This window comes from Anarhichas minor, unplaced genomic scaffold (genome assembly GCF_050575085.1).
Source record: "Anarhichas minor isolate MPS153535 unplaced genomic scaffold, ASM5057508v1 ptg000027l, whole genome shotgun sequence".
In the NCBI taxonomy this organism is placed as follows: domain Eukaryota; kingdom Metazoa; phylum Chordata; class Actinopteri; order Perciformes; family Anarhichadidae; genus Anarhichas; species Anarhichas minor.
The window spans coordinates 287,501-309,233 of NW_027466473.1; the positions used below are offsets into that span (position 1 = coordinate 287,501).

Sequence of the window (21,733 nt, forward strand, 5' to 3'; positions counted from 1 at the left end):
GACTTCCGTGGAGAGGAATACCAATGAGTTCAACCTATTTTTAGCAGGCTTTGCCATTTGGCTGAGCCTTGTACAGTTGTGAAAAGAAAGAAAGCTGTCCTTAATGAGACCACGGTGCTTGACCATGGAGTGCTTGGATGTGTGCCAAAGCAGCAGCCACTGCTATGTCCCTTGGAAAGAACTGCACCATGACAAGGGTGAAACGTGTCAGGAGGGTGACTCAGGAAGCAAACAGTTGGGGCTCATCGCTTCTCGGCCTTTTGGCTAAGATCAAGTGTAGTATCTGTTCTTATCAGTTTAATATCTGATATGTCCTCTATATGAGGATAACGTATTAAGCAGATGTTTAGCATCGGGAGATGAAAAAGGGGCTTGCTCCGTTCACTCCACGCATTGACCCGGTATTGCAGCATTGCCGGGAACGGTGCACTCCTCAAATGCCTTGTGGACAACCAAACACCAATCCAAATGGATCAGTCTGTTGATTAGCTTCACACTTTAATGAACGACGAGGATCTCATTCGCTGTCTGTCTTCAAGGCTGGGGCTTGTGTCAAACAAAGGCCTTGTTTATTCCTTTCTGACGCCCCTCGTGGAACATCGCTGTGCTCCCAGCCTGAGCTTAATGCTAAAGGGCTGCACTCTGGGATTATGCCATCTGGGAACCGTCATCCGGAGTACTGCATCTGGGAATGCCGCCCCTGTCTCTGTCTCTTCCAACTCATACTTACCTGGCAGGGGAGATACCATGATCAAGAAGGTGGTTCACCCAGGGCGAGGCCCAGCCATTGCACTCCGGTTGTTCTGACCACTGCGAATTCCCCAAATGTGGGAATCTCGACTGCATCATTTCTGGTAGTGGGGGACTGCGTTCGCGCTCTCCCCTGATTGTTTTGTTGAAAAGAATATCAAGTGATTTGTACTTTTGATTGGGGGGGAGGAAATAGTACTATGGAGAATATTGCCCTCTTTAAGATGTGGGAATGGGTGTGGCTTCAGATTTGGAACAGGGCACGTGAACTCAGGCTTACCATGAGTGTTTTGACTTGGGCAACTAGGGACTTTGGCTGTTCTTGACAATGTTGCTGTACTTACTTTGGTTTCTCTTCATAACGCACAAGTCTTTCGCCTTTTACTAAAGACTTCCGTGGAGAGGAATACCAATGAGTTCAACCTATTTTTAGCAGGCTTTGCCATTTGGCTGAGCCTTGTACAGTTGTGAAAAGAAAGAAAGCTGTCCTTAATGAGACCACGGTGCTTGACCATGGAGAGCTTGGATGTGTGCCAAAGCAGCAGCCACTGCTATGTCCCTTGGAAAGAACTGCACCATGACAAGGGTGAAACGTGTCAGGAGGGTGACTCAGGAAGCAAACAGTTGGGGCTCATCGCTTCTCGGCCTTTTGGCTAAGATCAAGTGGTGTTGCGGAAAAATACAGCACAGAGAGAGCTAACAACGAGACAGCAATGGCCGCAAGGGGCCAAAAAGAGCAGTCGATCCCAAGGGTCGGGCTGAGACACACGCTACGATTCCAGGCAACCACGGAAGACTACAAACTGCAGTCCAGAGAGTTCTTTGGCAGGCAAGTCATAATTGGGCAGCTACAACTGAAGGTGGAGGAGGTGCACTGCATCCAGTGGAACCAGCAGGAGAAGGCGTTCGACGTTACACTGAGGACCGAGGAGATCTACCGGAGTGTGGCTGAAATTTGCCGAGCAGAGGCAGGGGTAAGGCCGCTAGCCGGCTACAGAGTACTGAACCTGGACAGACCTAATTTCAGAACAATAACTGTGCATATGTACAACCCCTTTGTTAATGACTCAGCACTAGCTGCATTCCTGGGGCAGTATGGAGAGGTGGTGACGGCTGCAAGGCATATAAAGGACACCCTGGGGTTTTGGACTGGACGGCGCCAGTTCCAGGTACTGCTGTATCATGACGCAGAAGGTCCAGGAGGCCTGAAACATCCACCTGCCTTCTTCAGCCTTGGTGGAGATCGTGGGTATCTATTTTACCCACGGCAACCTGCTTTCTGCAGGAAGTGCAGACAGTCAGGACATTCAGAGGCAGGCTGTGGGGAAACAAGATGCCGTTTCTGTGGGCAAGCAGGGCATTCCGCCAAGGACTGCACAGAGCCAAGGACGTGCCATGGATGCGGTGGAACTGACCACCTGTACCGAGGTTGTCCTGGCCGCAAGAAAACTTTTGCGGAGGCTGCCAAACCGACTGAGGCTGGCGAGCCGAGTAGGGGAGCCACACAGAATGACGGGGAGAGGACGGTACAGGAGGGCTCCGGAGCTGACGCGTTGGGGAGTAAAGGGGAGGCAGCGCCCCGGGATGAGGGCACCGCCGGAACAGACGGAATGGCCAAGGCATCCACAGACATTATGGACGAGTTTCCTGTCCTCACTTCCGATCCTGCTCCCTCCAAATCAAAGCAAGGGGCACGGAAAGGGTCGCAGGCATTCGGAACAGGACTCTCGACAGAGCTTGGAGAGAGTGGGGAGGGGGTACGGAGCAAAAAGTCAAAGGGGGGACAGACCAACAAGGGTGGGATTGAGGGGGGGAGGGGAGGGGGAACAGGTCAGCATAAGAGAGCCGCTGATAAAGTGGAGGAAGGAGGGGCCCAGGAGCAGAAGGATGGGGATACGGGTCAAGAGGTGGGAGGGGAGATGGGTGAGCAGTCATTGGGAGAAGCAGCTGCCATACTAACAGACGGTTTAGGCCTGAGCTTCGATCTTCCCCCAGGCCTGCTCATGCTGTCGTCCCCCTTAGGGGAGGACGCTTATGAGGGGCTTAACAGACCAACAACGTCGCCAAACGCAGTGCCGTTTTCCTGGGCTGACGAGATGGATAAAGAGAATGTATACCTTTAGGGTAGTGGGAACCAGCAATAGGAATCTTTATTTAAGATGCACAATGGGTTTTTTTAAGGTTCTCACTATAAACGCAAGGGGAATGAGGGACCCAGTTAAAAGAAGGGTTGTTTTTAATTTTGTGGAGTCGCATCAGGTTGCCTTTTGTTTTTTGCAGGAGGTACATTTACGGGATGGGGGGGACGTGGGGATTTTTTCGAGGGAGTGGACAAAAGGGGACTCAGTTTGGAGCGTAGGGGGGGTCCACTCTACTGGGGTTGGGATTTTATTTGGGTTTCAAGAGATCAAGGTGGAGTCTTCCTTTGTTATTGTCCAGGGGAGGATAATGGGCGCAGACATCACATGGGGGACAGTCAAGCTTAGGGTTATTGTGGTCTATGGAGCACAAACTCCAACAGAAAGGCAAGAGATGGCTGGTCAATTGGAGCCGCACCTGGCCACCAGTAGGCAGGTAGTGATAGGGGGTGATTTTAATGTTGAGTTGGGCAAGGGGGGAGATACCAGCGATGGGTTTATTTCCAACCTCATGGCTAAACATGGCCTGGTAGATGGGGCGAGGGAGGTCAGGCCACAGGTAACAGGTCCCACATGGCGCAACTCTAGGGGCATCGTTAAATGTTTGGATTATGTTTTTCTTTCCAAGTCTTTCAGGCTATTGGCAGGCAGACTGCTCCCTGTGTTCTTCTCAGATCATGACGGGCTGCTATTGGAAGTGCACTCAGATGTGCCAGTGTTTGGAACTGGGTACTGGCACCTTAACGTCAGCATCCTGGAGGAGGAGGTTTTCAACCAACATTTCCGTTCATTTTTCAAAGGCCTGGAAGGACTAAGGTCATTGTGTTCCGGAGTAATTGAGTGGTGGGAGGTTGCTAAAAAGCGGATACAATTTTTTTGTTTAAAGTATTGTAAAAGGAAGGCGAGTATGGCGAGGAGGGAGGTGTTTCGCCTTCAGCACCTTCTCGAACGTGAGTACGCCGGGGGAAACTGGGGCGGCATTATAAATCAGCAGGCTTGTGACTCCCTTAAAGCACAGCTTAGGGACGTATATGAGGGTAAGGCCAGGGCATACCTGTTGCGATCACGTGAAACATTCCGTGAGGAGTTCGAGACGTGTTCCGCTGCTTTCTTCAGCTCAGTACGGGCTGATAGGGCAAAACAGGTAGTGACCGGGTTAATGGACAAGCAGGGCAGGGTGGTGTCAGAAGGGGTAGAGATGGTGCAGGCTGCCACGGACTACTATCGCACAAGGTTTAGGGAGAAAGACATAGAGGTAGGAGGAGGAGAGGTATTCCTGGATTTTCTGACCCAGCGGGTGCCGAAGGATATAGTACAGGCTTTGGAGGCCCCGCTCACCCTAATAGAGATTGAGTGGGCCCTCCAGAGAATGAAGAGGCGGAAGGTGCCTGGCATCGATGGGCTCCCAGCAGAGTTTTATCTCAAGTTCTGGGATGTACTTGGGCCGGTAGTGTTGGAGGTGTTGTCCGCAATACTCCGCACAGGTACAATGGGAGGTTCTGCGGCCACCGGAGTTATCTCACTTCTTTATAAGAAGGGGGATCGTGCCGACCTAGGGAACTGGCGACCACTGACCATGCTGTGTGTTGACTACAAACTCCTGGCAAAGGTCCTAGCGGATCGTCTAGGCATAGCACTTCCTCATGTGGTCCATGTGGACCAAACATGTGGGGTAGCGGGGCGCTCAGTGAGATGGAATCTACAGCTCATTCGGGACGCTGTCGCGTGGGCGGAAGACCGGCACCTGCCACTGATGGTGGTTGGTCTCGACCAGGCAAAAGCGTTTGACAGGGTTCATTGGGGTTTTATGTTTAGAGTTTTGCAGAGGTTAGGCTTCAGTCAGGCTTTTATGGGATGGTTACGCATATTGTACACAGGTGTAGGGAGCATGGTTTCAGTTAACGGCCACCTAGGAGACATTTTTAGTTTGCACTCAGGGGTAAGACAGGGGTGTCCGCTTTCACCACTGCTTTACATCCTTTACATGGAGCCCCTGGCGGCAGCCATTCGGGCTGATCCGGGTGTGAGAGGTTTCCTGCTACCTGGCAGTGGGGGCTTACGAGTTAAACTGTCTCAGTACGCAGATGACACCACACTGCTGCTGGACACCGACACATGCCTTCTTCGAGCCTTGGAAATTTTCCAGAGCTTTGGTAAGTAGTGCTAAACTTAATTGTGCCAAGTCTTCTGTGAAGTTCTTTGGGCGCTGGAAAGAAAGGACGGAGGTACCAGGGGGGCTGACGCTCTGCACGGGACCGCTGAAGGTACTAGGGGTCAGCTTTGAGACAGCCCATAGTGCCACGGCCAACTGGACTAGGCGCTTTATGGCAGTCCAGAAGAAGTTTGCTCTCTGGAAGAGCAGGGGCCTGACTTTGATAGGGAAAGTACTGGTTCTGAAGGTAGATATTATGCCATCTCTTGTGTACTTGGCATACATATACCCAATGCCAGTCAGTATGAGGAGACCTATTATGCGCCTCGTGTTCACTTTCTTGTGGGGAGGGAGATATGAGTATGTGGCGAGGGCCCGCATGCTGGCAGGGATTGAAGCAGGGGGAAGAGATGTCCCACACCTCCCGTTGAAGCTAGACTGCATATTTGTTTCTTTTTTGTGGAGGGAGATGTCAACTCCAGTCGTACACCCATCAGGACACTTCCTGCGGCTCTATTTTTCCTATCAGGCCAGGCGTGTATTGGTCTGGAACAATTTAGGGCCCCGGGTGGAGCAACAGCCATGGCATTACCAGTACGCAGCCAGGTGGCTGCGGGCCCATCCCGAGGCCTCAGAAACCAGTGTCAGACTGAACCACAAATTCCTTTATAAAGTTGTCAGACAGAGAGTGATCGCACCGGCAGTGGTTGGGATCCCGAAGAGTATTTGGAAGGGGATACAGCCACGGGGGCTGGACAATGGTCTCAAAGATCTCAATTGGCTATGCCTTCACAAATGTCTGCCAGTGCGAGATGTAATGTACCGGCATAGTTTAGCAAGATCCCCTGTGTGCCCGAGGGAAGGCTGTATGGGGGAAGAAACTGTCAGGCATGTCATGTGGGACTGTCCCTTTGCTAGTATTGTGTGGAGTAGAGCAGCGACATGGCTGGGGAGGTTAGACCCTGGGTTTAAATTGACATGGACTAGGGTGGTAGAAGGGGGAGGTTTGGGGAGTAAACATTTCCTTACGTGGCTAATTATAAGCCTGGTTAAGAGGAGTTTGTGGGTGGCTAGGCAAGACCTGGTGGGAAAAAACAGGGAAAGTCACTTGGAGGGGGTGTTAAAGAGAGTGGAATTAGATATAAAGGGGAGGATTGAACGGGACATCAGGAAGTGGGGGAAGCATGCTGCCTTGGAAAGGTGGAAAGGAGGTTTTGGGTGGGGATGGTGAATCCTGAAGACATTGCATAAGTGTATTTTGTGTTTTTTTGTGTATTGACAAATGCTGGTTACTGACATGTAACTGTGAAATATAATTAAGTTGCATGATGCAAAACATGTGAAGTTTGTATGTTTGAAATTGTATGATTTGTGTACAGAATTTTGATAATAAAAAAAAAAAAAAAAAAAAAAAAAAAAAATCTGTTCTTATCAGTTTAATATCTGATATGTCCTCTATATGAGGATAACGTATTAAGCAGATTTTTAGCATCGGGAGATGAAAAAGGGGCTTGCTCCGTTCACTCCACGCATTGACCCGGTATTGCAGCATTGCCGGGAACGGTGCACTCCTCAAATGCCTTGTGGACAACCAAACACCAATCCAAATGGATCAGTCTGTTGATTAGCTTCACACTTTAATGAACGACGAGGATCTCATTCGCTGTCTGTCTTCAAGGCTGGGGCTTGTGTCAAACAAAGGCCTTGTTTATTCCTTTCTGACGCCCCTCGTGGAACATCGCTGTGCTCCCAGCCTGAGCTTAATGCTAAAGGGCTGCACTCTGGGATTATGCCATCTGGGAACCGTCATCCGGAGTACTGCATCTGGGAATGCCGCCCCTGTCTCTGTCTCTTCCAACTCATACTTACCTGGCAGGGGAGATACCATGATCAAGAAGGTGGTTCACCCAGGGCGAGGCCCAGCCATTGCACTCCGGTTGTTCTGACCACTGCGAATTCCCCAAATGTGGGAATCTCGACTGCATCATTTCTGGTAGTGGGGGACTGCGTTCGCGCTCTCCCCTGATTGTTTTGTTGAAAAGAATATCAAGTGATTTGTACTTTTGATTGGGGGGGAGGAAATAGTACTATGGAGAATATTGCCCTCTTTAAGATGTGGGAATGGGTGTGGCTTCAGATTTGGAACAGGGCACGTGAACTCAGGCTTACCATGAGCGTTTTGACTTGGGCAACTAGGGACTTTGGCTGTTCTTGACAATGTTGCTGTACTTACTTTGGTTTCTCTTCATAACGCACAAGTCTTTCGCCTTTTACTAAAGACTTCCGTGGAGAGGAATACCAATGAGTTCAACCTATTTTTAGCAGGCTTTGCCATTTGGCTGAGCCTTGTACAGTTGTGAAAAGAAAGAAAGCTGTCCTTAATGAGACCACGGTGCTTGACCATGGAGTGCTTGGATGTGTGCCAAAGCAGCAGCCACTGCTATGTCCCTTGGAAAGAACTGCACCATGACAAGGGTGAAACGTGTCAGGAGGGTGACTCAGGAAGCAAACAGTTGGGGCTCATCGCTTCTCGGCCTTTTGGCTAAGATCAAGTGGTGTTGCGGAAAAATACAGCACAGAGAGAGCTAACAACGAGACAGCAATGGCCGCAAGGGGCCAAAAAGAGCAGTCGATCCCAAGGGTCGGGCTGAGACACACGCTACGATTCCAGGCAACCACGGAAGACTACAAACTGCAGTCCAGAGAGTTCTTTGGCAGGCAAGTCATAATTGGGCAGCTACAACTGAAGGTGGAGGAGGTGCACTGCATCCAGTGGAACCAGCAGGAGAAGGCGTTCGACGTTACACTGAGGACCGAGGAGATCTACCGGAGTGTGGCTGAAATTTGCCGAGCAGAGGCAGGGGTAAGGCCGCTAGCCGGCTACAGAGTACTGAACCTGGACAGACCTAATTTCAGAACAATAACTGTGCATATGTACAACCCCTTTGTTAATGACTCAGCACTAGCTGCATTCCTGGGGCAGTATGGAGAGGTGGTGACGGCTGCAAGGCATATAAAGGACACCCTGGGGTTTTGGACTGGACGGCGCCAGTTCCAGGTACTGCTGTATCATGACGCAGAAGGTCCAGGAGGCCTGAAACATCCACCTGCCTTCTTCAGCCTTGGTGGAGATCGTGGGTATCTATTTTACCCACGGCAACCTGCTTTCTGCAGGAAGTGCAGACAGTCAGGACATTCAGAGGCAGGCTGTGGGGAAACAAGATGCCGTTTCTGTGGGCAAGCAGGGCATTCCGCCAAGGACTGCACAGAGCCAAGGACGTGCCATGGATGCGGTGGAACTGACCACCTGTACCGAGGTTGTCCTGGCCGCAAGAAAACTTTTGCGGAGGCTGCCAAACCGACTGAGGCTGGCGAGCCGAGTAGGGGAGCCACACAGAATGACGGGGAGAGGACGGTACAGGAGGGCTCCGGAGCTGACGCGTTGGGGAGTAAAGGGGAGGCAGCGCCCCGGGATGAGGGCACCGCCGGAACAGACGGAATGGCCAAGGTATCCACAGACATTATGGACGAGTTTCCTGTCCTCACTTCCGATCCTGCTCCCTCCAAATCAAAGCAAGGGGCACGGAAAGGGTCGCAGGCATTCGGAACAGGACTCTCGACAGAGCTTGGAGAGAGTGGGGAGGGGGTACGGAGCAAAAAGTCAAAGGGGGGACAGACCAACAAGGGTGGGATTGAGGGGGGGAGGGGAGGGGGAACAGGTCAGCATAAGAGAGCCGCTGATAAAGTGGAGGAAGGAGGGGCCCAGGAGCAGAAGGATGGGGATACGGGTCAAGAGGTGGGAGGGGAGATGGGTGAGCAGTCATTGGGAGAAGCAGCTGCCATACTAACAGACGGTTTAGGCCTGAGCTTCGATCTTCCCCCAGGCCTGCTCATGCTGTCGTCCCCCTTAGGGGAGGACGCTTATGAGGGGCTTAACAGACCAACAACGTCGCCAAACGCAGTGCCGTTTTCCTGGGCTGACGAGATGGATAAAGAGAATGTATACCTTTAGGGTAGTGGGAACCAGCAATAGGAATCTTTATTTAAGATGCACAATGGGTTTTTTTAAGGTTCTCACTATAAACGCAAGGGGAATGAGGGACCCAGTTAAAAGAAGGGTTGTTTTTAATTTTGTGGAGTCGCACCAGGTTGCCTTTTGTTTTTTGCAGGAGGTACATTTACGGGATGGGGGGGACGTGGGGATTTTTTCGAGGGAGTGGACAAAAGGGGACTCAGTTTGGAGCGTAGGGGGGGTCCACTCTACTGGGGTTGGGATTTTATTTGGGTTTCAAGAGATCAAGGTGGAGTCTTCCTTTGTTATTGTCCAGGGGAGGATAATGGGCGCAGACATCACATGGGGGACAGTCAAGCTTAGGGTTATTGTGGTCTATGGAGCACAAACTCCAACAGAAAGGCAAGAGATGGCTGGTCAATTGGAGCCGCACCTGGCCACCAGTAGGCAGGTAGTGATAGGGGGTGATTTTAATGTTGAGTTGGGCAAGGGGGGAGATACCAGCGATGGGTTTATTTCCAACCTCATGGCTAAACATGGCCTGGTAGATGGGGCGAGGGAGGTCAGGCCACAGGTAACAGGTCCCACATGGCGCAACTCTAGGGGCATCGTTAAATGTTTGGATTATGTTTTTCTTTCCAAGTCTTTCAGGCTATTGGCAGGCAGACTGCTCCCTGTGTTCTTCTCAGATCATGACGGGCTGCTATTGGAAGTGCACTCAGATGTGCCAGTGTTTGGAACTGGGTACTGGCACCTTAACGTCAGCATCCTGGAGGAGGAGGTTTTCAACCAACATTTCCGTTCATTTTTCAAAGGCCTGGAAGGACTAAGGTCATTGTGTTCCGGAGTAATTGAGTGGTGGGAGGTTGCTAAAAAGCGGATACAATTTTTTTGTTTAAAGTATTGTAAAAGGAAGGCGAGTATGGCGAGGAGGGAGGTGTTTCGCCTTCAGCACCTTCTCGAACGTGAGTACGCCGGGGGAAACTGGGGCGGCATTATAAATCAGCAGGCTTGTGACTCCCTTAAAGCACAGCTTAGGGACGTATATGAGGGTAAGGCCAGGGCATACCTGTTGCGATCACGTGAAACATTCCGTGAGGAGTTCGAGACGTGTTCCGCTGCTTTCTTCAGCTCAGTACGGGCTGATAGGGCAAAACAGGTAGTGACCGGGTTAATGGACAAGCAGGGCAGGGTGGTGTCAGAAGGGGTAGAGATGGTGCAGGCTGCCACGGACTACTATCGCACAAGGTTTAGGGAGAAAGACATAGAGGTAGGAGGAGGAGAGGTATTCCTGGATTTTCTGACCCAGCGGGTGCCGAAGGATATAGTACAGGCTTTGGAGGCCCCGCTCACCCTAATAGAGATTGAGTGGGCCCTCCAGAGAATGAAGAGGCGGAAGGTGCCTGGCATCGATGGGCTCCCAGCAGAGTTTTATCTCAAGTTCTGGGATGTACTTGGGCCGGTAGTGTTGGAGGTGTTGTCCGCAATACTCCGCACAGGTACAATGGGAGGTTCTGCGGCCACCGGAGTTATCTCACTTCTTTATAAGAAGGGGGATCGTGCCGACCTAGGGAACTGGCGACCACTGACCATGCTGTGTGTTGACTACAAACTCCTGGCAAAGGTCCTAGCGGATCGTCTAGGCATAGCACTTCCTCATGTGGTCCATGTGGACCAAACATGTGGGGTAGCGGGGCGCTCAGTGAGATGGAATCTACAGCTCATTCGGGACGCTGTCGCGTGGGCGGAAGACCGGCACCTGCCACTGATGGTGGTTGGTCTCGACCAGGCAAAAGCTTTTGACAGGGTTCATTGGGGTTTTATGTTTAGAGTTTTGCAGAGGTTAGGCTTCAGTCAGGCTTTTATGGGATGGTTACGCATATTGTACACAGGTGTAGGGAGCATGGTTTCAGTTAACGGCCACCTAGGAGACATTTTTAGTTTGCACTCAGGGGTAAGACAGGGGTGTCCGCTTTCACCACTGCTTTACATCCTTTACATGGAGCCCCTGGCGGCAGCCATTCGGGCTGATCCGGGTGTGAGAGGTTTCCTGCTACCTGGCAGTGGGGGCTTACGAGTTAAACTGTCTCAGTACGCAGATGACACCACACTGCTGCTGGACACCGACACATGCCTTCTTCGAGCCTTGGAAATTTTCCAGAGCTTTGGTAAGGTGGCTAGTGCTAAACTTAATTGTGCCAAGTCTTCTGTGAAGTTCTTTGGGCGCTGGAAAGAAAGGACGGAGGTACCAGGGGGGCTGACGCTCTGCATGGGACCGCTGAAGGTACTAGGGGTCAGCTTTGAGACAGCCCATAGTGCCACGGCCAACTGGACTAGGCGCTTTATGGCAGTCCAGAAGAAGTTTGCTCTCTGGAAGAGCAGGGGCCTGACTTTGATAGGGAAAGTACTGGTTCTGAAGGTAGATATTATGCCATCTCTTGTGTACTTGGCATACATATACCCAATGCCAGTCAGTATGAGGAGACCTATTATGCGCCTCGTGTTCACTTTCTTGTGGGGAGGGAGATATGAGTATGTGGCGAGGGCCCGCATGCTGGCAGGGATTGAAGCAGGGGGAAGAGATGTCCCACACCTCCCGTTGAAGCTAGACTGCATATTTGTTTCTTTTTTGTGGAGGGAGATGTCAACTCCAGTCGTACACCCATCAGGACACTTCCTGCGGCTCTATTTTTCCTATCAGGCCAGGCGCGTGTTGGTCTGGAACAATTTAGGGCCCCGGGTGGAGCAACAGCCATGGCATTACCAGTACGCAGCCAGGTGGCTGCGGGCCCATCCCGAGGCCTCAGAAACCAGTGTCAGACTGAACCACAAATTCCTTTATAAAGTTGTCAGACAGAGAGTGATCGCACCGGCAGTGGTTGGGATCCCGAAGAGTATTTGGAAGGGGATACAGCCACGGGGGCTGGACAATGGTCTCAAAGATCTCAATTGGCTATGCCTTCACAAATGTCTGCCAGTGCGAGATGTAATGTACCGGCATAGTTTAGCAAGATCCCCTGTGTGCCCGAGGGAAGGCTGTATGGGGGAAGAAACTGTCAGGCATGTCATGTGGGACTGTCCCTTTGCTAGTATTGTGTGGAGTAGAGCAGCGACATGGCTGGGGAGGTTAGACCCTGGGTTTAAATTGACATGGACTAGGGTGGTAGAAGGGGGAGGTTTGGGGAGTAAACATTTCCTTACGTGGCTAATTATAAGCCTGGTTAAGAGGAGTTTGTGGGTGGCTAGGCAAGACCTGGTGGGAAAAAACAGGGAAAGTCGCTTGGAGGGGGTGTTAAAGAGAGTGGAATTAGATATAAAGGGGAGGATTGAACGGGACATCAGGAAGTGGGGGAAGCATGCTGCCTTGGAAAGGTGGAAAGGAGGTTTTGGGTGGGGATGGTGAATCCTGAAGACATTGCATAAGTGTATTTTGTGTTTTTTTGTGTATTGACAAATGCTGGTTACTGACATGTAACTGTGAAATATAATTAAGTTGCATGATGCAAAACATGTGAAGTTTGTATGTTTGAAATTGTATGATTTGTGTACAGAATTTTGATAATAAAAAAAAAACAAAACAAAAAAAAAAAAAAAAAAAAAAAAAAAAAAAAAAAAATCTGTTCTTATCAGTTTAATATCTGATATGTCCTCTATATGAGGATAACGTATTAAGCAGATTTTTAGCATCGGGAGATGAAAAAGGGGCTTGCTCCGTTCACTCCACGCATTGACCCGGTATTGCAGCATTGCCGGGAACGGTGCACTCCTCAAATGCCTTGTGGACAACCAAACACCAATCCAAATGGATCAGTCTGTTGATTAGCTTCACACTTTAATGAACGACGAGGATCTCATTCGCTGTCTGTCTTCAAGGCTGGGGCTTGTGTCAAACAAAGGCCTTGTTTATTCCTTACTGACGCCCCTCGTGGAACATCGCTGTGCTCCCAGCCTGAGCTTAATGCTAAAGGGCTGCACTCTGGGATTATGCCATCTGGGAACCGTCATCCGGAGTACTGCATCTGGGAATGCCGCCCCTGTCTCTGTCTCTTCCAACTCATACTTACCTGGCAGGGGAGATACCATGATCAAGAAGGTGGTTCACCCAGGGCGAGGGCCCAGCCATTGCACTCCGGTTGTTCTGACCACTGCGAATTCCCCAAATGTGGGAATCTCGACTGCATCATTTCTGGTAGTGGGGGACTGCGTTCGCGCTCTCCCCTGATTGTTTTGTTGAAAAGAATATCAAGTGATTTGTACTTTTGATTGGAGGGGAGGAAATAGTACTATGGAGAATATTGCCCTCTTTAAGATGTGGGAATGGGTGTGGCTTCAGATTTGGAACAGGGTGAAACGTGTCAGGAGGGTGACTCAGGAAGCAAACAGTTGGGGCTCATCGCTTCTCGGCCTTTTGGCTAAGATCAAGTGTAGTATCTGTTCTTATCAGTTTAATATCTGATATGTCCTCTATATGAGGATAACGTATTAAGCAGATTTTTAGCATCGGGAGATGAAAAAGGGGCTTGCCCCGTTCACTCCACGCATTGACCCGGTATTGCAGCATTGCCGGGAACAGTGCACTCCTCAAATGCCTTGTGGACAACCAAACACCAATCCAAATGGATCAGTCTGTTGATTAGCTTCACACTTTAATGAACGACGAGGATCTCATTCGCTGTCTGTCTTCAAGGCTGGGGCTTGTGTCAAACAAAGGCCTTGTTTATTCCTTTCTGACGCCCCTCGTGGAACATCGCTGTGCTCCCAGCCTGAGCTTAATGCTAAAGGGCTGCACTCTGGGATTATGCCATCTGGGAACCGTCATCCGGAGTACTGCATCTGGGAATGCCGCCCCTGTCTCTGTCTCTTCCAACTCATACTTACCTGGCAGGGGAGATACCATGATCAAGAAGGTGGTTCACCCAGGGCGAGGCCCAGCCATTGCACTCCGGTTGTTCTGACCACTGCGAATTCCCCAAATGTGGGAATCTCGACTGCATAATTTCTGGTAGTGGGGGACTGCGTTCGCGCTCTCCCCTGATTGTTTTGTTGAAAAGAATATCAAGTGATTTGTACTTTTGATTGGAGGGGAGGAAATAGTACTATGGAGAATATTGCCCTCTTTAAGATGTGGGAATGGGTGTGGCTTCAGATTTGGAACAGGGTGAAACGTGTCAGGAGGGTGACTCAGGAAGCAAACAGTTGGGGCTCATCGCTTCTCGGCCTTTTGGCTAAGATCAAGTGTAGTATCTGTTCTTATCAGTTTAATATCTGATATGTCCTCTATATGAGGATAACGTATTAAGCAGATTTTTAGCATCGGGAGATGAAAAAGGGGCTTGCCCCGTTCACTCCACGCATTGACCCGGTATTGCAGCATTGCCGGGAACGGTGCACTCCTCAAATGCCTTGTGGACAACCAAACACCAATCCAAATGGATCAGTCTGTTGATTAGCTTCACACTTTAATGAACGACGAGGATCTCATTCGCTGTCTGTCTTCAAGGCTGGGGCTTGTGTCAAACAAAGGCCTTGTTTATTCCTTTCTGACGCCCCTCGTGGAACATCGCTGTGCTCCCAGCCTGAGCTTAATGCTAAAGGGCTGCACTCTGGGATTATGCCATCTGGGAACCGTCATCCGGAGTACTGCATCTGGGAATGCCGCCCCTGTCTCTGTCTCTTCCAACTCATACTTACCTGGCAGGGGAGATACCATGATCAAGAAGGTGGTTCACCCAGGGCGAGGCCCAGCCATTGCACTCCGGTTGTTCTGACCACTGCGAATTCCCCAAATGTGGGAATCTCGACTGCATAATTTCTGGTAGTGGGGGACTGCGTTCGCGCTCTCCCCTGATTGTTTTGTTGAAAAGAATATCAAGTGATTTGTACTTTTGATTGGAGGGGAGGAAATAGTACTATGGAGAATATTGCCCTCTTTAAGATGTGGGAATGGGTGTGGCTTCAGATTTGGAACAGGGTGAAACGTGTCAGGAGGGTGACTCAGGAAGCAAACAGTTGGGGCTCATCGCTTCTCGGCCTTTTGGCTAAGATCAAGTGTAGTATCTGTTCTTATCAGTTTAATATCTGATATGTCCTCTATATGAGGATAACGTATTAAGCAGATTTTTAGCATCGGGAGATGAAAAAGGGGCTTGCCCCGTTCACTCCACGCATTGACCCGGTGTTGCAGCATTGCCGGGAACGGTGCACTCCTCAAATGCCTTGTGGACAACCAAACACCAATCCAAATGTATCTGTTGATTAGCTTCACACTTTAATGAACGACGAGGATCTCATTCGCTGTCTGTCTTCAAGGCTGGGGATTGTGTCAAACAAAGGCCTTGTTTATTCCTTACTGACGCCCCTCGTGGAACATCGCTGTGCTCCCAGCCTAAGCTTAATGCTAAATCCCTGCACTCTGGGATTATGCCATCTGGGAACCGTCATCCGGAGTACTGCGTCTGGGAATGCCGCCCCTGTCTCTGTCTCTTCCAACTCATACTTACCTGGCAGGGGAGATACCATGATCAAGAAGGTGGTTCACCCAGGGCGAGGCCCAGCCATTGCACTCCGGTTGTTCTGACCACTGCGAATTCCCCAAATGTGGGAATCTCGACTGCATAATTTCTGGTAGTGGGGGACTGCGTTCGCGCTCTCCCCTGATTGTTTTGTTGAAAAGAATATCAAGTGGTTGTACTTTTGATTGGAGGGGAGGAAATAGTACTATGGAGAATATTGCCCTCTTTAAGATGTGGGAATGGGTGTGGCTTCAGATTTGGAACAGGGTGAAACGTGTCAGGAGGGTGACTCAGGAAGCAAACAGTTGGGGCTCATCGCTTCTCGGCCTTTTGGCTAAGATCAAGTGTAGTATCTGTTCTTATCAGTTTAATATCTGATATGTCCTCTATATGAGGATAACGTATTAAGCAGATTTTTAGCATCGGGAGATGAAAAAGGGGCTTGCTCCGTTCACTCCACGCATTGACCCGGTATTGCAGCATTGCCGGGAACGGTGCACTCCTCAAATGCCTTGTGGACAACCAAACACCAATCCAAATGGATCAGTCTGTTGATTAGCTTCACACTTTAATGAACGACGAGGATCTCATTCGCTGTCTGTCTTCAAGGCTGGGGCTTGTGTCAAACAAAGGCCTTGTTTATTCCTTTCTGACGCCCCTCGTGGAACATCGCTGTGCTCCCAGCCTGAGCTTAATGCTAAAGGGCTGCACTCTGGGATTATGCCATCTGGGAACCGTCATCCGGAGTACTGCATCTGGGAATGCCGCCCCTGTCTCTGTCTCTTCCAACTCATACTTACCTGGCAGGGGAGATACCATGATCAAGAAGGTGGTTCACCCAGGGCGAGGCCCAGCCATTGCACTCCGGTTGTTCTGACCACTGCAAATTCCCCAAATGTGGGAATCTCGACTGCATAATTTCTGGTAGTGGGGGACTGCGTTCGCGCTCTCCCCTGATTGTTTTGTTGAAAAGAATATCAAGTGGTTGTACTTTTGATTGGAGGGGAGGTAATAGTACTATGGAGAATATTGCCCTCTTTAAGATGTGGGAATGGGTGTGGCTTCAGATTTGGAACAGGGTGAAACGTGTCAGGAGGGTGACTCAGGAAGCAAACAGTTGGGGCTCATCGCTTCTCGGCCTTTTGGCTAAGATCAAGTGTAGTATCTGTTCTTATCAGTTTAATATCTGATATGTCCTCTATATGAGGATAACGTATTAAGCAGATTTTTAGCATTGGGAGATGAAAAAGGGGCTTGCCCCGTTCACTCCACGCATTGACCCGGTATTGCAGCATTGCCGGGAACAGTGCACTCCTCAAATGCCTTGTGGACAACCAAACACCAATCCAAATGGATCAGTCTGTTGATTAGCTTCACACTTTAATGAACGACGAGGATCTCATTCGCTGTCTGTCTTCAAGGCTGGGGCTTGTGTCAAACAAAGGCCTTGTTTATTCCTTTCTGACGCCCCTCGTGGAACATCGCTGTGCTCCCAGCCTGAGCTTAATGCTAAAGGGCTGCACTCTGGGATTATGCCATCTGGGAACCGTCATCCGGAGTACTGCATCTGGGAATGCCGCCCCTGTCTCTGTCTCTTCCAACTCATACTTACCTGGCAGGGGAGATACCATGATCAAGAAGGTGGTTCACCCAGGGCGAGGCCCAGCCATTGCACTCCGGTTGTTCTGACCACTGCGAATTCCCCAAATGTGGGAATCTCGACTGCATAATTTCTGGTAGTGGGGGACTGCGTTCGCGCTCTCCCCTGATTGTTTTGTTGAAAAGAATATCAAGTGATTTGTACTTTTGATTGGAGGGGAGGAAATAGTACTATGGAGAATATTGCCCTCTTTAAGATGTGGGAATGGGTGTGGCTTCAGATTTGGAACAGGGTGAAACGTGTCAGGAGGGTGACTCAGGAAGCAAACAGTTGGGGCTCATCGCTTCTCGGCCTTTTGGCTAAGATCAAGTGTAGTATCTGTTCTTATCAGTTTAATATCTGATATGTCCTCTATATGAGGATAACGTATTAAGCAGATTTTTAGCATCGGGAGATGAAAAAGGGGCTTGCCCCGTTCACTCCACGCATTGACCCGGTATTGCAGCATTGCCGGGAACGGTGCACTCCTCAAATGCCTTGTGGACAACCAAACACCAATCCAAATGGATCAGTCTGTTGATTAGCTTCACACTTTAATGAACGACGAGGATCTCATTCGCTGTCTGTCTTCAAGGCTGGGGCTTGTGTCAAACAAAGGCCTTGTTTATTCCTTTCTGACGCCCCTCGTGGAACATCGCTGTGCTCCCAGCCTGAGCTTAATGCTAAAGGGCTGCACTCTGGGATTATGCCATCTGGGAACCGTCATCCGGAGTACTGCATCTGGGAATGCCGCCCCTGTCTCTGTCTCTTCCAACTCATACTTACCTGGCAGGGGAGATACCATGATCAAGAAGGTGGTTCACCCAGGGCGAGGCCCAGCCATTGCACTCCGGTTGTTCTGACCACTGCGAATTCCCCAAATGTGGGAATCTCGACTGCATAATTTCTGGTAGTGGGGGACTGCGTTCGCGCTCTCCCCTGATTGTTTTGTTGAAAAGAATATCAAGTGATTTGTACTTTTGATTGGAGGGGAGGAAATAGTACTATGGAGAATATTGCCCTCTTTAAGATGTGGGAATGGGTGTGGCTTCAGATTTGGAACAGGGTGAAACGTGTCAGGAGGGTGACTCAGGAAGCAAACAGTTGGGGCTCATCGCTTCTCGGCCTTTTGGCTAAGATCAAGTGTAGTATCTGTTCTTATCAGTTTAATATCTGATATGTCCTCTATATGAGGATAACGTATTAAGCAGATTTTTAGCATCGGGAGATGAAAAAGGGGCTTGCCCCGTTCACTCCACGCATTGACCCGGTGTTGCAGCATTGCCGGGAACGGTGCACTCCTCAAATGCCTTGTGGACAACCAAACACCAATCCAAATGTATCTGTTGATTAGCTTCACACTTTAATGAACGACGAGGATCTCATTCGCTGTCTGTCTTCAAGGCTGGGGATTGTGTCAAACAAAGGCCTTGTTTATTCCTTACTGACGCCCCTCGTGGAACATCGCTGTGCTCCCAGCCTGAGCTTAATGCTAAAGGACTGCACTCTGGGATTATGCCATCTGGGAACCGTCATCCGGAGTACTGCATCTGGGAATGCCGCCCCTGTCTCTGTCTCTTCCAACTCATACTTACCTGGCAGGGGAGATACCATGATCAAGAAGGTGGTTCACCCAGGGCGAGGCCCAGCCATTGCACTCCGGTTGTTCTGACCACTGCAAATTCCCCAAATGTGGGAATCTCGACTGCATAATTTCTGGTAGTGGGGGACTGCGTTCGCGCTCTCCCCTGATTGTTTTGTTGAAAAGAATATCAAGTGGTTGTACTTTTGATTGGAGGGGAGGAAATAGTACTATGGAGAATATTGCCCTCTTTAAGATGTGGGAATGGGTGTGGCTTCAGATTTGGAACAGGGTGAAACGTGTCAGGAGGGTGACTCAGGAAGCAAACAGTTGGGGCTCATCGCTTCTCGGCCTTTTGGCTAAGATCAAGTGTAGTATCTGTTCTTATCAGTTTAATATCTGATATGTCCTCTATATGAGGATAACGTATTAAGCAGATTTTTAGCATCGGGAGATGAAAAAGGGGCTTGCCCCGTTCACTCCACGCATTGACCCGGTATTGCAGCATTGCCGGGAACGGTGCACTCCTCAAATGCCTTGTGGACAACCAAACACCAATCCAAATGGATCAGTCTGTTGATTAGCTTCACACTTTAATGAACGACGAGGATCTCATTCGCTGTCTGTCTTCAAGGCTGGGGTTTGTGTCAAACAAAGGCCTTGTTTATTCCTTACTGACGCCCCTCGTGGAACATCGCTGTGCTCCCAGCCTAAGCTTAATGCTAAATCCCTGCACTCTGGGATTATGCCATCTGGGAACCGTCATCCGGAGTACTGCGTCTGGGAATGCCGCCCCTGTCTCTGTCTCTTCCAACTCATACTTACCTGGCAGGGGAGATACCATGATCAAGAAGGTGGTTCACCCAGGGCGAGGCCCAGCCATTGCACTCCGGTTGTTCTGACCACTGCGAATTCCCCAAATGTGGGAATCTCGACTGCATAATTTCTGGTAGTGGGGGACTGCGTTCGCGCTCTCCCCTGATTGTTTTGTTGAAAAGAATATCAAGTGGTTGTACTTTTGATTGGAGGGGAGGAAATAGTACTATGGAGAATATTGCCCTCTTTAAGATGTGGGAATGGGTGTGGCTTCAGATTTGGAACAGGGTGAAACGTGTCAGGAGGGTGACTCAGGAAGCAAACAGTTGGGGCTCATCGCTTCTCGGCCTTTTGGCTAAGATCAAGTGTAGTATCTGTTCTTATCAGTTTAATATCTGATATGTCCTCTATATGAGGATAACGTATTAAGCAGATTTTTAGCATCGGGAGATGAAAAAGGGGCTTGCTCCGTTCACTCCACGCATTGACCCGGTATTGCAGCATTGCCGGGAACGGTGCACTCCTCAAATGCCTTGTGGACAACCAAACACCAATCCAAATGGATCAGTCTGTTGATTAGCTTCACACTTTAATGAACGACGAGGATCTCATTCGCTGTCTGTCTTCAAGGCTGGGGCTTGTGTCAAACAAAGGCCTTGTTTATTCCTTTCTGACGCCCCTCGTGGAACATCGCTGTGCTCCCAGCCTGAGCTTAATGCTAAAGGGCTGCACTCTGGGATTATGCCATCTGGGAACCGTCATCCGGAGTACTGCATCTGGGAATGCCGTCTCTGTCTCTTCCAACTCATACTTACCTGGCAGGGGAGATACCATGATCAAGAAGGTGGTTCACCCAGGGCGAGGCCCAGCCATTGCACTCCGGTTGTTCTGACCACTGCGAATTCCCCAAATGTGGGAATCTCGACTGCATAATTTCTGGTAGTGGGGGACTGCGTTCGCGCTCTCCCCTGATTGTTTTGTTGAAAAGAATATCAAGTGATTTGTACTTTTGATTGGAGGGGAGGAAATAGTACTATGGAGAATATTGCCCTCTTTAAGATGTGGGAATGGGTGTGGCTTCAGATTTGGAACAGGGCACGTGACCTCAGGCTTACCATGAGCGTTTTGACTTGGGCAACTAGGGACTTTGGCTGTTCTTGACAATGTTGCTGTACTTACTTTGGTTTCTCTTCATAGCGCACAAGTCTTTCGCCTTTTACTAGAGACTTCCGTGGAGAGGAATACCATTGAGTTCAACCTATTTTTAGCAGGCTTTGCCATTTGGCTGAGCCTTGTACAGTTGTGAAAAGAAAGAAAGCTGTCCTTAACGAGACCACGGTGCTTGACCATGGAGTGCTTGGATGTGTGCCAAAGCAGCAGCCACTGCTATGTCCCTTGGAAAGAACTGCACCATGACAAGGGTGAAACGTGTCAGGAGGGTGACTCAGGAAGCAAACAGTTGGGGCTCATCGCTTCTCGGCCTTTTGGCTAAGATCAAGTGTAGTATCTGTTCTTATCAGTTTAATATCTGATATGTCCTCTATATGAGGATAACGTATTAAGCAGATTTTTAGCATCGGGAGATGAAAAAGGGGCTTGCCCCGTTCACTCCACGCATTGACCCGGTATTGCAGCATTGCCGGGAACAGTGCACTCCTCAAATGCCTTGTGGACAACCAAACACCAATCCAAATGGATCAGTCTGTTGATTAGCTTCACACTTTAATGAACGACGAGGATCTCATTCGCTGTCTGTCTTCAAGGCTGGGGCTTGTGTCAAACAAAGGCCTTGTTTATTCCTTACTGACGCCCCTCGTGGAACATCGCTGTGCTCCCAGCCTAACCTTAATGCTAAATCCCTGCACTCTGGGATTATGCCATCTGGGAACCGTCATCCGGAGTACTGCGTCTGGGAATGCCGCCCCTGTCTCTGTCTCTTCCAACTCATACTTACCTGGCAGGGGAGATACCATGATCAAGAAGGTGGTTCACCCAGGGCGAGGCCCAGCCATTGCACTCCGGTTGTTCTGACCACTGCGAATTCCCCAAATGTGGGAATCTCGACTGCATAATTTCTGGTAGTGGGGGACTGCGTTCGCGCTCTCCCCTGATTGTTTTGTTGAAAAGAATAT

The 21,733-nt window shown here is 49.9% G+C and overlaps 29 non-coding genes and 1 pseudogene across 29 annotated transcripts in view; all 30 read left to right on the top strand.

Annotated features, from left to right (window-relative positions):
• LOC142961430 (U5 spliceosomal RNA) overlaps window positions 1–68 on the top strand; it is a 117-nt gene extending 49 nt beyond the window's left edge. The window contains exon 1 of the small nuclear RNA XR_012956841.1: window positions 1–68. This exon is cut by the window's left edge and continues 49 nt beyond it. This is a non-coding gene — a small nuclear RNA (U5 spliceosomal RNA).
• A 176-nt stretch (window positions 69–244) lies between these two features.
• Window positions 245–435, top strand: LOC142961316 (U2 spliceosomal RNA). The gene has a single exon (XR_012956759.1). It is a non-coding gene; the product is annotated as a U2 spliceosomal RNA (small nuclear RNA).
• Window positions 436–722: 287 nt separating this feature from the next.
• LOC142961199 (U1 spliceosomal RNA) lies at window positions 723–886 on the top strand. The gene has a single exon (XR_012956654.1). It is a non-coding gene; the product is annotated as a U1 spliceosomal RNA (small nuclear RNA).
• Window positions 887–1,090: 204 nt separating this feature from the next.
• LOC142961431 (U5 spliceosomal RNA) lies at window positions 1,091–1,207 on the top strand. Its single transcript, XR_012956842.1, has one exon. It is a non-coding gene; the product is annotated as a U5 spliceosomal RNA (small nuclear RNA).
• A 5,208-nt stretch (window positions 1,208–6,415) lies between these two features.
• Window positions 6,416–6,614, top strand: LOC142961337 (U2 spliceosomal RNA). The gene has a single exon (XR_012956770.1). It is a non-coding gene; the product is annotated as a U2 spliceosomal RNA (small nuclear RNA).
• A 287-nt stretch (window positions 6,615–6,901) lies between these two features.
• LOC142961200 (U1 spliceosomal RNA) lies at window positions 6,902–7,065 on the top strand. Its single transcript, XR_012956655.1, has one exon. It is a non-coding gene; the product is annotated as a U1 spliceosomal RNA (small nuclear RNA).
• Window positions 7,066–7,269: 204 nt separating this feature from the next.
• LOC142961432 (U5 spliceosomal RNA) lies at window positions 7,270–7,386 on the top strand. Its single transcript, XR_012956843.1, has one exon. It is a non-coding gene; the product is annotated as a U5 spliceosomal RNA (small nuclear RNA).
• Window positions 7,387–12,650: 5,264 nt separating this feature from the next.
• Window positions 12,651–12,821, top strand: LOC142961363 (U2 spliceosomal RNA; annotated as a pseudogene).
• A 287-nt stretch (window positions 12,822–13,108) lies between these two features.
• On the top strand, window positions 13,109–13,273 carry LOC142961228 (U1 spliceosomal RNA). Its single transcript, XR_012956680.1, has one exon. It is a non-coding gene; the product is annotated as a U1 spliceosomal RNA (small nuclear RNA).
• Window positions 13,274–13,444: 171 nt separating this feature from the next.
• Window positions 13,445–13,635, top strand: LOC142961236 (U2 spliceosomal RNA). The gene has a single exon (XR_012956687.1). It is a non-coding gene; the product is annotated as a U2 spliceosomal RNA (small nuclear RNA).
• A 287-nt stretch (window positions 13,636–13,922) lies between these two features.
• LOC142961142 (U1 spliceosomal RNA) lies at window positions 13,923–14,086 on the top strand. The gene has a single exon (XR_012956602.1). It is a non-coding gene; the product is annotated as a U1 spliceosomal RNA (small nuclear RNA).
• A 171-nt stretch (window positions 14,087–14,257) lies between these two features.
• LOC142961243 (U2 spliceosomal RNA) lies at window positions 14,258–14,448 on the top strand. Its single transcript, XR_012956694.1, has one exon. It is a non-coding gene; the product is annotated as a U2 spliceosomal RNA (small nuclear RNA).
• Window positions 14,449–14,735: 287 nt separating this feature from the next.
• LOC142961143 (U1 spliceosomal RNA) lies at window positions 14,736–14,899 on the top strand. The gene has a single exon (XR_012956603.1). It is a non-coding gene; the product is annotated as a U1 spliceosomal RNA (small nuclear RNA).
• A 171-nt stretch (window positions 14,900–15,070) lies between these two features.
• LOC142961280 (U2 spliceosomal RNA) lies at window positions 15,071–15,261 on the top strand. Its single transcript, XR_012956727.1, has one exon. It is a non-coding gene; the product is annotated as a U2 spliceosomal RNA (small nuclear RNA).
• Window positions 15,262–15,544: 283 nt separating this feature from the next.
• Window positions 15,545–15,708, top strand: LOC142961144 (U1 spliceosomal RNA). Its single transcript, XR_012956604.1, has one exon. It is a non-coding gene; the product is annotated as a U1 spliceosomal RNA (small nuclear RNA).
• A 170-nt stretch (window positions 15,709–15,878) lies between these two features.
• LOC142961271 (U2 spliceosomal RNA) lies at window positions 15,879–16,069 on the top strand. Its single transcript, XR_012956719.1, has one exon. It is a non-coding gene; the product is annotated as a U2 spliceosomal RNA (small nuclear RNA).
• Window positions 16,070–16,356: 287 nt separating this feature from the next.
• On the top strand, window positions 16,357–16,520 carry LOC142961209 (U1 spliceosomal RNA). The gene has a single exon (XR_012956663.1). It is a non-coding gene; the product is annotated as a U1 spliceosomal RNA (small nuclear RNA).
• Window positions 16,521–16,690: 170 nt separating this feature from the next.
• Window positions 16,691–16,881, top strand: LOC142961235 (U2 spliceosomal RNA). The gene has a single exon (XR_012956686.1). It is a non-coding gene; the product is annotated as a U2 spliceosomal RNA (small nuclear RNA).
• Window positions 16,882–17,168: 287 nt separating this feature from the next.
• Window positions 17,169–17,332, top strand: LOC142961145 (U1 spliceosomal RNA). Its single transcript, XR_012956605.1, has one exon. It is a non-coding gene; the product is annotated as a U1 spliceosomal RNA (small nuclear RNA).
• A 171-nt stretch (window positions 17,333–17,503) lies between these two features.
• LOC142961246 (U2 spliceosomal RNA) lies at window positions 17,504–17,694 on the top strand. Its single transcript, XR_012956696.1, has one exon. It is a non-coding gene; the product is annotated as a U2 spliceosomal RNA (small nuclear RNA).
• A 287-nt stretch (window positions 17,695–17,981) lies between these two features.
• On the top strand, window positions 17,982–18,145 carry LOC142961148 (U1 spliceosomal RNA). The gene has a single exon (XR_012956607.1). It is a non-coding gene; the product is annotated as a U1 spliceosomal RNA (small nuclear RNA).
• A 171-nt stretch (window positions 18,146–18,316) lies between these two features.
• Window positions 18,317–18,507, top strand: LOC142961282 (U2 spliceosomal RNA). The gene has a single exon (XR_012956729.1). It is a non-coding gene; the product is annotated as a U2 spliceosomal RNA (small nuclear RNA).
• A 283-nt stretch (window positions 18,508–18,790) lies between these two features.
• LOC142961210 (U1 spliceosomal RNA) lies at window positions 18,791–18,954 on the top strand. The gene has a single exon (XR_012956664.1). It is a non-coding gene; the product is annotated as a U1 spliceosomal RNA (small nuclear RNA).
• Window positions 18,955–19,124: 170 nt separating this feature from the next.
• LOC142961247 (U2 spliceosomal RNA) lies at window positions 19,125–19,315 on the top strand. The gene has a single exon (XR_012956697.1). It is a non-coding gene; the product is annotated as a U2 spliceosomal RNA (small nuclear RNA).
• Window positions 19,316–19,602: 287 nt separating this feature from the next.
• On the top strand, window positions 19,603–19,766 carry LOC142961149 (U1 spliceosomal RNA). Its single transcript, XR_012956608.1, has one exon. It is a non-coding gene; the product is annotated as a U1 spliceosomal RNA (small nuclear RNA).
• Window positions 19,767–19,936: 170 nt separating this feature from the next.
• LOC142961272 (U2 spliceosomal RNA) lies at window positions 19,937–20,127 on the top strand. Its single transcript, XR_012956720.1, has one exon. It is a non-coding gene; the product is annotated as a U2 spliceosomal RNA (small nuclear RNA).
• A 281-nt stretch (window positions 20,128–20,408) lies between these two features.
• On the top strand, window positions 20,409–20,572 carry LOC142961150 (U1 spliceosomal RNA). Its single transcript, XR_012956609.1, has one exon. It is a non-coding gene; the product is annotated as a U1 spliceosomal RNA (small nuclear RNA).
• A 204-nt stretch (window positions 20,573–20,776) lies between these two features.
• LOC142961446 (U5 spliceosomal RNA) lies at window positions 20,777–20,893 on the top strand. Its single transcript, XR_012956855.1, has one exon. It is a non-coding gene; the product is annotated as a U5 spliceosomal RNA (small nuclear RNA).
• A 176-nt stretch (window positions 20,894–21,069) lies between these two features.
• LOC142961237 (U2 spliceosomal RNA) lies at window positions 21,070–21,260 on the top strand. The gene has a single exon (XR_012956688.1). It is a non-coding gene; the product is annotated as a U2 spliceosomal RNA (small nuclear RNA).
• A 287-nt stretch (window positions 21,261–21,547) lies between these two features.
• LOC142961151 (U1 spliceosomal RNA) lies at window positions 21,548–21,711 on the top strand. Its single transcript, XR_012956610.1, has one exon. It is a non-coding gene; the product is annotated as a U1 spliceosomal RNA (small nuclear RNA).
• The last annotated feature ends 22 nt before the right edge of the window (window positions 21,712–21,733 follow it).